The 12,284-nt window shown below is 54.2% G+C and overlaps 1 long non-coding RNA gene across 2 annotated transcripts; it reads right to left on the bottom strand.

Moving 5' to 3' along the window:
• Positions 1–391: 391 nt before the first annotated feature.
• On the bottom strand, positions 392–11,959 carry LOC129668978 (uncharacterized). Of its 2 annotated transcripts, XR_008718987.1 has the most exons (4): positions 11,709–11,959; positions 6,322–6,460; positions 3,698–4,723; positions 392–2,083 (listed from the first exon to the last, which is right to left on the bottom strand). It is a non-coding gene; the product is annotated as an uncharacterized LOC129668978 (long non-coding RNA). The 2 variants fall into 2 exon arrangements; XR_008718986.1 differs by having other exon boundaries at positions 392–4,723.
• Between the last annotated feature and the right edge of the window lie 325 nt (positions 11,960–12,284).

Genomic DNA, 12,284 nt, shown 5'->3' with positions numbered 1-12,284 from the left:
CCGGTCACTCTTTTCTCTGCTGCACCCACCTCTGACCTCCACATTCTGCTTTCTTAGCCGCTCCTTTCTGCCTCCACCAGCTTCCAGGTTCTCTGCTCATCTCTGTGTTCCCGCTGCTCTGTCTTCCCTGCCTCCTGCCTGTGAGGTTGCTGGCCCCAGGGGCAGGTGTCCAGGAGCTTTATGTGGCAACGGGAGGCTCCTGACCCGGGATAACCCTTGGGGCTGATTGACAGAGCTGGAGGCTATGGCAAGGGAAGCCAGAGGCGCTGACTTCCCTGCTGGGATTCGTGCGCTTCCCCAGGCCACTGCCCAAGCAAAGTAATTGTCTGTAATCGTCTTTTCTGAAGGCGGTGAAAGAGAATTAGGGAGAGGCAGCGCCCAGCTCCTGGCTTATTATTTATTTATTTTGAGACGGGGTCTCACATACTCTGACTTACTCAGTAGCCTAAAATGACCTTGAACTTCTGCTCCTCCTGTTTCTGCTTCCCTAGTGCTGGAATGGCAGGAGTGCATCCCCATGCCTGGTTTTTATGGTGCTGGGACTTGAACTCAGGTTGGGAGACTTTTGCTGCAAGCTCCCTTACTTACTGAGCCATTTACCAGCCTCGGCTTGGGTGTCTTTTGCTTGCTTTAAAAAAAATATTTTTTTAATTTAGTATACATGGATGTTTTTGCTTGATTGTGAGCCTGTGCGTCCTGTGCATTCATTGCCTTTGGAAGGAAGCCAGAACACCCCGAACCAGAGTGTTAAACAGTCGTTAGCTGCCGGTGTGGGTGCCGGGAGTGGAACTCAGGTTCTTTGGAAGAGCAGCGCTCTTAGCTGCTGGCCCATCTCTCTAGCAAACCCCCCCCCGCCATTTTTTCTCTTTTTTTCAACAGTCTTACTGTGTACCTTTGGCTATCCTGGGACTCCCTATAACCCAGCTGGCTTCAGGTTCTCAGAGACCCGCCTACCTTTGTCTCCTGAGCACCGCATTAAAGGTGTGCACCAGGCCCCACAGAGGGGTTTAAAGCCTTCTGTGTGTGTGTGTGTGTGTGTGTGTGTGTCTCTCTCTTTTTTTTTCTTCTGGTTTTTTGAGACAGGGTTTCTCTGTGTAGTCCTGGCTGTCCTGGAACTTGCTCTGTAGACCAGGCTGGCCTTGAACTCACAGAGACCCGCCTGCCTCTTCTCCCTATGTGCTGGAGGCTTGGGCCCCCACTGCCCGGCTGACATTTTCTTTAACCCTGCCTCTCTCCTGCTGACTTGCTTCCCCAGCCGGCGGGCACAGCGTCTGTCTCTGTGGTCATCGTAGCTTTAAGTCCCGCTCCGGAGGCACTTTAACAGCCTCGGACCACATTTGAATCACCTTCTCAGGTGGGAGGCCTCAGTGAGGAGCTCTGACCCTGAGGGTTGTGCCAACCCAACACTCAGTCCCTGGGAGTCCCTGGATGTTGAGCGTGCGTGCGTGCGTGCGTGCGTGCGTGTGTGTGTGTGACGGGAACTCTCCTCCCTCGGAAGCCAGGGTGCTTCTGAGGTGGTTCTAAAGGCCCAGTGAGCAAATTGTCTGGTGTTGCTGTCCTCAGTGATGGCTTCCAGGCGCAGCACAGGAGCGGGCCCAGAGGAGGTGTCTGTCAGGCACAGGCTCAGCACGCTGGACTGGACACAGGCAGAAGAAGGCCTGCCCTAACGGCGCAGGGATCACAGCCTGGGGCCCCAAGTGGAAACATTCCTGAACTGAAGTGGTGCCTGGCTGTGAGCAAAGGCTCCTGGACAGAGTTTCTGTGGCTGCAGAGGCAGGAGGCCCAGGTGGAATTTTGGTCCTGTGGGGAGACTGAGATTTGGTGGTTCAGAGGCTCAGTGCACCATTTGGGCTGGTTTTCCATTCTGGAACAGCCAGTCCTTGCTCCAACTCCTTGAACCAACTCCTCATGATAACAGAAACCTCTCAGGAGCTACTGACCCAGCAGAACACCGCCTTCCACCAGTCCCAGAGCTAAGAATGGCAGCAGGTACCGAGATGGCTCAGAGGTTGGCTCCCAGCAGCCTCTTGGTGGCTCACAATCATCTGGTGCCCTCTTCCGGTGTTCAGGGAAGCACTGTATACTAAATCAATAAATAAACAAACAAAGCGTTTTAGAATGTCACCAGGCAGCACCTTAAAGACCTTTCCCCGTCTCCATGTATCTGCCTCTCTGCTGTGCCCACCAATGTGTTTTGAACTTGCCTTGATTTATGACTTTCTTTGTGAATGAAAAATAATAATAATAAAGGAAGAACATGACTGCTCCTAGGTGTGTGGGGGGTTATTACAGATAGAAGGGAGAATGAAGGCAGAGGCAGGGACATCCGGGAGAGCCCAGAGTAGGCATGGCACCCTGAGCCAGGCCTGTGAGGAGAGGGAAGAGGGTAGACAAACGCTGGGCTATCTAGGGAGGGCAGCCGGGGGAAGAGCAGCGCGGGGGGGGGGGCCTGGAGAAGTGTAGGTTAGTGGCAGGGCTGGCCAGGAGGACGTGGAATTTGGGGAACGTAAGTGTGTTCCCGGGCCATGCGCACCCACAAAGGCTCCAGGTTAAAGTCTCTCTTGCTGTCTTTAAGATGGAAGCTGTAGCTGCTGTGTGGACACAGGGATGCCTGGAACCGGACAGTGGGAGCCTGTGCCAACCTACGAGAGCTCATTTTAAATTAGGTGTGTGGGTGGTGAGCGCAGGTGCTGTGGGCGTGGGGCTGCCCAGTGTGGGCTGGGAACCCAGCTCAGGACCTCTGCGAGGTCTCTCCAGGCCTCAGCCCACCCCCACGCACTTTTTAAAGAAAAGGTTTCATGTTGCCCAGGCTGGCCTTGAACTCTTCACCCTTCTGCCGCTATCTCTCGAGTTTTAGGATTAGGCATGTATCACCACACCCAGCTAATTGATTAACTCGGTACAACAAATTAGCAGCAGCTAATGATAGACCGGTTTATACCGGTTTTACCGGTGTGCAGCCTGGGAAGCTTTTAGAACCCTGAATTGTTTGTTTCTGGGATTTTCCCACTTAGTATTTTGTAACCGAGGCTGACCCCGAGACTAAAGCGTTAATCCCAGCACCGGGAAGAGGCAGAGGCCGGCGGATCTTTGTGAGTCCGAGGCGGCCCAGGACAGCCAAGGCTACACAGAGAAACCCCGTCTCGAAAAGAACAAAACAAACAAAAACCAAAAACCGCGAGCAGCTACTGCACAGAGGAGGAGGCGTCGCCTGGCTGAGCCCGGGGCCCCAGCAGGAGCCCTAGGTCCCAGCTCCCCTTGCAGGGCGGGGCCCGGCGGAGCCCTGCGCGCGGCCTTCTCTGAGTTACTCGGGACAACCCGCGTAGCCAGACTGTCTCCCGGGCCGCCCGGGCAAGCCTGTTCCAGAAGCCGGTTCTTCCCGGAACTGGGTGTCAGGTCAGGACAGAGAGCGCCAGGAGAGAAACTTGGCCCCGAGTCCTGCGGCCGATCCCAGAGTGCGGAGCCGCGGAGGGCGGCGCCTGCAGTTCGGGAGGCTGCCACCCGGGGGCGCCCTGCCCACGCCGCGCACCTAGAGGGCCTTCCGTGCTTGCGGTACACAGGCCAGGAGCCACCTTCCCTAACTGGTGGGTCCAACCGGCGACCTTCTGGTCAGACTGGTCAGGGTGGCACGTGGTTCTAGTTGTGTAACATAGCAACAGCCAGTGAGCAGCGGAAACGGGGTGCTAACGGCTCCCACCTGGGTCTTCTCGGGATCACGCCCAGCAGGGGCAGCGGGGGTGTGCAGGAGCTGAGCCGTGGGAGGAATTCTGCCTCTCCAGAAGGCTCCATCGCCAAGAGCTGCGGGGCCAGCCGGGCGGCGGCACATGCCTTTGAGTGCTTGGGAGGCAGAGGCAGGCGGATCTCTGAGTTCGAGGCCAGCCTGGTCTATAGAGTGAGTTCCAGGACAGCCAAGCCCACACACCGTAGAGAGCACGGTGGATCAGCAGGCGCTGCGGCTCAGGAGGGTGACCAGCACAGGCCATCAGAGGACGTGAGGGGCGCACGGAGCGGTGAGGGCGGCAGAGAGGCAGCTTGGCCGAGCCCAGCTTCTGTGGAAGAAGGGCTCACCGCAGCCTGTGCCAAAACACGAGCAAGGACGGCGTTGGACGCCACCCAGCACATCTGGGGGACTCGGGGGGGGGGGGGTTCAGTGGGGGTTACGCGGCTGAGAAAACCCCTGGAAAAGGCTAAGCGGATGCCATGCTTTTCTAGAAAAGCCCCACGTCGTTCAGCACAGTGCTGCCGGATTGTAAGAGGTGACGGGGCGGGAGGGAGATGGGAAGCTTCCTTGATGGTCCTGAGGGGAGAGCCTGGATGGCTGTCTCAGCGGCGGACAGAGACGCGGAACCACAGCTCATGGTGGGTGCGGTGGGGCGGCTGCGGCCTGGACCGGAGGACACCCAGGCTCCCTGCGTGCGCGTGGTGTCCCTCGCGGCTCCCCTTTCCTTTTTTAAAGATTTTACGTGCATGAGCGTGTGTGTGCCTGGTGCTCGGGGAAGCCGGGAGAGCGTGCTGGGTGCTCGGAACCAGGGGTTACGGGTGGGTGGGAACCACAGGAGGGTGCGGAGACCTGAACCCGGGTCCTCTGCAGGAGCCGCAAGCGCACTAAGCATGGGGCCGCCGGAGAGTAAGATCCTGTGATGCTCTCCCGGGACTCAAGCTTGATTCTTAGCACACGCTCCTTGTAGCTCCTTCTCCAGGGTGTCCAATCCCTCTGTAGGCTCTGTGGACACAGGCACACACGTGGGGCTCATTCCCATGGACACACACAGACACACAAATAAAAAAATTAATACAAAAAATTAAATAAAAATAAACAAGTGAATGAGGAAGAAAGGAAATTAAAAAAAAAAAACCTTAAACAGTGGATAGTGTGCTGGGTAGTTTTTTGTTTTGTTTTGTTTTGAGACAGGGTTTCTCTGCGTAGCCTTGGCTGTCCTGGAACTCACTCTGTAGACCAGGCTGGCCTCGAACACACAGAGACCACCTGCCTCTGCCTCTGCCTGTTATGTTGGTGTGCAGGCAGTTCAGCGGGGCTGTCCTCAGGGGCCTGTAGGGCCCTGACAATATCTGGTGTTGCCACTGGGCCAGGTGATGGAGACCCATCCTGCCTGCCACCCGCCCACTCTCTCTCTCTGCCTCTCCCCTTCCCTGCCCTCTCTGAGTTTCTCTCCTGGGGTGTCCCGCACCCCTTCTTTCTCGTCTGCATTCTCCCACTGTCTCTCCCCGCCCCCACAATAAGTCTTTTCACACCACATCTGTTGTATGTGGCACATTTTAAATACATTACCACAGTGGCTGTGTGTTTTCTAAATCCTAACACTTTAGGTTGTAGCTGGCCAGGGAGGTTTAAGCCCCCACCCCCTCCCTCCCCCCTCCTTTCCAATCCTACCACATTCAACAGAAAGCAGACCACAGCAGCTTGTTTGAGTTCCTGTTTCAGAAAGGCCTTCTGGGAAATGGGAGGCCAGGGTAGGGTTCTGGTGCTTGGCATCCTCCCTGATTTTTTTTTTTTTTTTTGATACAGGCTCTCACTATCTAGTCCAGGCGATCCCTCTACCTCTGCCTCCCACGAGCTGGTGGCTAGACCGGCACCTTGGCTCTCTCTTAGGACTGGTAAAGCAGAGCGCAGTCGCAGAATAGCGAGCAGAAGAAATGGTTCACAGACTCTCACATGCCAATCATGCTGTCAAACTGTCACCTTTGTGGCAGGGTTGCACGAAGCCAGCGAGTGTGGCTCATGCTCGAGTTCCTGGAACTCAGAAGCTGAGGCCGGGGAACTGCTGTGAGCTCCAGGCCCGCCTGGGCTTCATGGTGAGACCCTAATCCCAAAATGAAATAACGAAAGGACAGCCAAGGTTGCATGAAGCAGAGCACAGAGCAAAAGGGCTGGAACAGAGCAGGCCTTGCCTCCTGGCCTTGTCCACACATTTGAGGAGGGTCCAGGGACGGTCTCCAGGCTCCTGAGTCCCGCTGAGCCAGGCAGCCACCTCTCCACTCCAGCCTCGCTCTCTGTGTGGCCCACATCAGCCTGAACTTCTTCCCCATGCCCATCCATTCCCAGCTCATGGTGTCCTTCCTGCCAAGCCCCCAAGGTGCCCTGGCAGCATGGACGCCTCTGCACAGGGCTATTTGTGGGCCCAGGAGGCCACGCCAGGGTACAGCGCCCGGGCATTCCCTCCGTCCTGCTCCCTCACTGGCCTCCTCTGAGCTCTTGCTGGACCTTGAGCTGACCTGGGCTGTGGACTGAGGGACAGTTCACAACCTCTCGATCCCCAGCCCCAGGACTCTCCTCTCTGCCCGCCCCAAAGCCCTGCATACTTCCTACCACGTGGTCCTCACAAGACTTGCTCCAGGCTCCAGACAGCAGCCTGTGGGGGCTCTCAGCTCCGTCTTCTAGGCAAAGGGAGTCCAAAGTCCTTTCTCCTGGCTGGGAAGCGTGGAGTGCGAAGAGCAAGGGCTGAGGAAGAGAGGAGATAAATTAGCTTCACTCACTTGGCCGCTCACGAATCCGTGCTCTCCAGCCAGAAAACTTAGCTGCCATTGCTGCCGCCGCCGCAGCTGCTGCTGGCTGTGGACCAAGTTCATGTAGCACAGGCTAGCTAAACTGCACAGGATGGCTCCTGCACTTTGAATCTTCCTGACTCCACTTCCCAAGAGCTGTGATGAGGGTCTGGGCCACCGTGGTGTCTGAGTAGGACTCAGTGCCAGGGAGCAGAACGCTGAGGAACGCTGGGCCCGCTCTGCGCCCAGGCCCTGCACTGCTGTAGCTGCCCTCTGTCTTTTTTGATACAGGGTCTCACCAGGTTCCGCAGCCTGACTTTGAACTTCTGCCTCAGTTTCCCAAGAGGCTATGAATGAATACAGGCATCACCATAGCACTAGTCCTAAAGGCAGCTTTAAATTATTTTATTTTATTCTTAGTTATATATACATGTGTCTGACTGAGTGTATGGGTTTGCACCCTCAGAGTCCTGAAGAGGGCCTCAGGTCCCCTGGATCTGGAGTGAGCAGCTTTGGGGGTAGGGTTGGGGAGGGAAAGGTCAGGAAGCTGTCTCTTGTCCTCTGCTAGAGCAGGACAGGCTCTTGACAGACCCACCTATCGCTATTCCAGAGCTCCCCTCCCCCAGCTACCAAGACCATGGGCCTAAAGTTTTAAATGTAGACCTAAGAAAAAAATTTTCCCTTAACTTTATCTTCTGCTCCTATATTATATGCTCCTAATATATATATATATATATATATATATATATATATATATATATATATATGTGTGTGTGTGTGTGTGTGTGTATGTATATGTATGTATGCATGTGTATGTATGTATGTATGTATATGTATGTATGTGTATGTATGTATATGTATGTATGTATGTATATGTATGTATGTGTATGTGTGTGTGTATGTATGTATATGTATGTGTGTGTGTGTGTATGTATGTATGTATGTATGTATATATGCTCCCTCCCCCCCTGCCCTGTCTCCCTGTCTGCATGGCGATTTCCTTGGCCCCATTCTCTGAGACCAGTGAACCGCCCCAGAGCTGCCCCAGATAAAGCTGCTTTCATGCCTTTAATTCAGCCTGAACTGGCTTACTGTGTCAGCAGAGGGAGGAATGTTGTGAGGGAAAAAAGGAGATGGAAGAGGTGTGAGGGACGGTGGCCGCTGAGCCCTGCCTGGAGAAGGCTGGCTCCTGTGGTCCCTGGGGCAGTGGCCTTCCGTAGGGCACCTTCCTCTGTCCACTCTCTGACGTGTGTGGAATGCTGCTCCTTCCTCCCAAGCATCTGGAGACTGAGATAAGTCCCTCCCTGGAATGTAGAGAATTTGGGGTGCTGCTGAGAGGGAGTTGCTGTCTGTCAGCAGGACCTGGACAGGATCCATCTCTGAAGGAGACCACAGGCGAGAGGGCTGGGGGCGGGTGGAAGGCGGTCCCTGCGATCCTAGTGTGCTCAGGGTTGCGGGGCCACTACTCAGACAGACAGCAAGTAGGAATCGAGGGTTCCCACCTTGCTGAGCAGCTGGGAACCGAGTCCCCTGAGGGCGGCTTGGTTTCTAGTTCCTCCCTCTCAGCCCAGCAGGGGCTCCAATGCGCTCCTTATCCTCAAAGGACAGCCGCACCTGGGCCAAGGACCTGCCTGTCCCTGTCCTTTGAGCAGCAGTGGCCAGGGGTGGGGAGCGGATGGCCGGGAGCCCACCTGGCTCTGCTCGGTGCTCAGTCCGTCACTCCTTTTGGCAGGAGCTTTTCGCAGACACCTCGGGTCTGTGAGCCACAGCTGTTGCCAAACTGTCGCCTTGTAACTCGAAACTGTGAATGCTGGTCCTAAGAAACATTTGTCAGTTGAGGGGAAAACACTTCTGTCCACTGCTGTGGTCGAACCAGCCCTCTCCTGATGGGCTCGTGGGCTTGGTCCCCAGATCAGCAGGATCAGCAGGAAGCAGAGCCTTTGGGGTGATTAGATCTTGATGGTTCTGGCCTAAGAAGTGGGATTCATCCATTATTTGCTTCTTTCTTATGATGATTTGTTTTTGATTTTTGAGACTGGTTTCTCTGAGTAGCCCTGCCTGTCCTGGAACTTACTCTGTAGGCCAGGTGGGCCTTGAGGTCTGCCTGCCTCTGCCTCCCTCTGCTGGAGTAAAGGTGTCCTCCATCATGCCCGGTGTTGCTATTTTTGTTTTAAGACATGATCTTATATAGACAGAGAAGGCTGGCCTCAGATTTGGTACATAGCTGAGGATGACCTTGAATTCCCAGTCCTTCTGCCTCTACTTCCCAAGGCCTAGAATAATAGATATATGCCATCTTGTCTGACTCTATTTTTTTAAAGGTTTGTTTATTTATTTATTTATTTAATGTAGATGAGTGCACAATCTGCACGTACACTTGCATGCCAGAAGAGGGCACCAGATCTCATGATAGATGGTTGGGCAGTTGCTGGGAATTGAACTCAGGACCTCTGGAAGAGCAGACGGTGCTCTTAACCTGTACCTCCTGTTTTTTCTTGTTGTTGTTGTTTGTTTGTTTGTTCTTTCTTTCTTTTTTTTTTTAAACAGCAACCCGTTGTGTAACCCATGCTGGTCTGGAACTCAGCGTACAGGCCAGGATGACCTTGAACTCAGGCAGATTTCCCACCTCAGGTCCTTAGTGGGATCACAGGTTTGCAGCTCTCTGCCATACTCCTGGCTTCCCTTTTTCTGTACCAGAGCCTCACAGGTGTTTGGTGGTCTCTGCAGCCAAGCACAGCCCAAGCTGTCTGTCTTTCTGTCTTCCTTCCTTTCTTTCTTCTTTCTTCCTAGAGCTCCCTCTGCTTTTTCTTCTTCCTTTCGTTATACCTCAGCTTTATTTATGTCACACACATATGTGTGCATACACGCCACAGAGCCTCAGTGAAGGTCAGAAGATTACTTCCGGGAGTTTTGCTGTTTCTTCCCATCATGCGGTTCTCAGGGATTGAACTCAGGTCTTAAGACTCGGTGGCAAGCTCCTTCACCCTCTGAGCCATCTCTCTGACACACGCTTTTCCTTTTTCTAAAACCATACTTTACGAAGAGCGTTGAGAAAAGTTCCCATTGCTGACTTCAGTATCTAAAGGAAGTTCGTCCTTCACACGCAGGACATGTCCATCCCCTTCTCGAAGTGAAGATCCCTGCCTCCCCAGGGATCCACACGCCTTGGTGTGCCTGGCGGGGGGCCACCGTCACGGCAAACGGCTTCCCATGTTTAACCCCAGCACCCTTAGAGACCACAGACAGACCAAGCTGAGAAAATGCTCCTCAGGCACACACCTCACCGTGGTCTCCCGGACGCAGACTTGGCCACCTGGTCCAACGTGGGGGAGGGATGGATCAGCTTGTCTCTGACGCTGCCCGCGGCTAGGCAAAGCTGAGCATGTGAAGTTCATGGACACGAGATGCCGAAGAGGCATTTTTAAAATGCACCTCTGGGACCCATTCTGAGTACATTAGAACAGCGTGGAGTTACAGATGTCAGGGCCCTGTTTATTCTGTTCTCAGGCGTGAGGAGGCCAGGGTGAGAACCAGAAAGCTCCTGTGCCAATCCGGTATGGGAGACAATTTTTCCCAATGTGATCTTAAGTCAAAGCTTTCTCGTTTGTTTGTTCATTTGTTTTGTTTCTTGAGACAGGGTTTCTCTGTGTAGCCCTGGCTGCCCTAGAACTCGCTCAATAGACCAGGCTGACCTTGAACTCACAGAGATCCTCCTGCCTCTGCCTCTGAGTGCTGGTATTAAAGCGTGCACCACCACCGCCCTGAGATCCAAGGCTTTTTCAGCCGCTGTTTATGGCCCACTTGACAGGGAAGCACAGGCCTTTCCAGGAGTTGGCATCATTCCAGAGCTGGGCATGAGTCCCAGCGGTCCTCAAGGTGCACTGGGCACATTCCATCAAAGGCTGGCGGAAGGGCGCTCAGCCCAGGCCGTGGGCCTGTCCACAGCTAGGTGTGAGGGTGGTCTCGGAAAAACGGCCCTGCTCCAGTCAATGGTAAATTCAAGAGAGAAATACCTGAAGCCTGAGGACTGTGCCCAAAGGGGACACCACCCTGGGAAGGGGTGGCTCTTTATTTATGTAACCCCGAAGGGCCTGACACAGAGTTAAGAATCTGAGAGAAAGCTGGTCGCACTTCAGATCTTTTAATCATCTGGGTTGGGTTAATCATCACCCCACAGTATTAAAGAAGGTGTCATTTTATCCTTTAATTGATATGACGAACATTAAGAAGAAAAAAGGCGGGCAAGGGAGGATTGCTACCTCAGGACTTGGAAAAGCCAGGCTGGGCTTGCATGAGGATCAGGATGGTAGTACGTTAATGCGAGTGAGAGATGGAGAAGCCTGGTCGCCGGGTATCCTGGAGGCTGGCGAGATGGCTTCTCCCACGAACAAGTCAGAAGATGCTCGTGACGACACAGATCCCAAAGGGTGTGGGGACCGCAGAGCGAGAGCCTGGGCTATAAATCACATGCTGAGGCTTGCCTCCCGATATTCGACCACATTTCTAGATATTAAAAGAGTCAAGCCGTGCTAAGAAAGCCACTGTAGATTCAGCTGATGGGCCGCGCAACCCAGCGTCCTTCACGTCTCCTCCCCTGAGAGAGCTATTAGACTTTGCAAGACGAAGAAATGACAACCCAGCTCACGGATCGTATAGCACCATGAAAGGATGACTTGATGACGTGATACCGTTTTAAACACAGGGGAAAAGGGAATATTTTCAGTTTACAAAGTCTCTCTCCTCCTTGAAAATGAGTAAAGTCTAACATTTAGAAAGGAGACCAAACAGGGTGAAATAGGTGATAGAAAGGACAGAATGTAGGCAAAAGGACGCATGAGTCATGAAAGAATGTAAAGTTGTTTCAGCTCTGTCACGGTTCTGTTTGTCTCGTGCTCCATCTGTGAATTCGGCTTTCCGGGTGGCCCGGCTGGCCTTGAACTTGCCAGGCTGCCCCCCCCCCCCCCCCCCCCCCCCCCCCCCCCCAGTGGCTTGCGTATAGGCGTCGTACCAGAGTGCTCAGCTGGGCTAACTCCTTTACGAATTCACAGCTTAACAGTCCTAAAAGTGAGCTTCCTGTCTGCTTCCCAGCCACAATGAAGCCAAGCCGGCAGCTCTGGTCAGCCGAGTGCACCGCCAAAGCCTTCTCCCTCACCCCGGCCTCGTAGCTATGGTATGAGACCCAGAAACCAGGAAGCAGAGCAAACCTTTCTTTCCTTTAAGTGGCTTGTCCCAGGCGGTTTACCACAGCAGCACAGAGTTGACTGGAGCACACCCTTAGAGATCTTGTTGTCACGTGCCTGCAATCCCTGATAGGGACGCTGAGGCGGGTGGAGAGGCGAGCTCCAGGCCAGCCTGGGCTACAGAGCAAGTGAACAGCGTCCCCCACGTGGCCCAGACTGGCCTCGGCATTTCCGTCTTCCCGCCTCGGCTTCTGGCGTGGAAACAGGTGTGTGGCACTCACCCCCAGCTGCTTAGGGACCTTCGGCAGGATGGCACAGCAGGTGGATGGCTGTGTCCACCCAGAAACCTGGTAAACATTAACCACCATCTGTGACCTTTGCGGGCCTGCTTGGCTCATTGTTTAGTGTGGTGTGGAAGGTCGTTCGCTCACAGTTCAGGGCACTTGGCCAGGTGTGGCGGGGCGCACTTGCTCTCCCAGCTCTCAGAAGGTGAGGGCTGTAAGACCTGGCCGCGAGGATGACTCGAGGTCCTCAGTTACACAGCGACTTGGAGGACAGTCTTTAATTGCACTGTGGGACTTGGAGAGATGGCTCAGAGCG

The sequence above is a fragment of the Psammomys obesus genome, unplaced genomic scaffold, assembly GCF_907164565.1.
Source record: "Psammomys obesus unplaced genomic scaffold, mPsaObe1.curated_primary_1811, whole genome shotgun sequence".
NCBI classification, from domain to species: Eukaryota; Metazoa; Chordata; class Mammalia; order Rodentia; family Muridae; genus Psammomys; species Psammomys obesus.
Note: the sequence above shows the minus strand (reverse complement) of the source record. Positions and strands in the feature narration are given on the sequence as shown.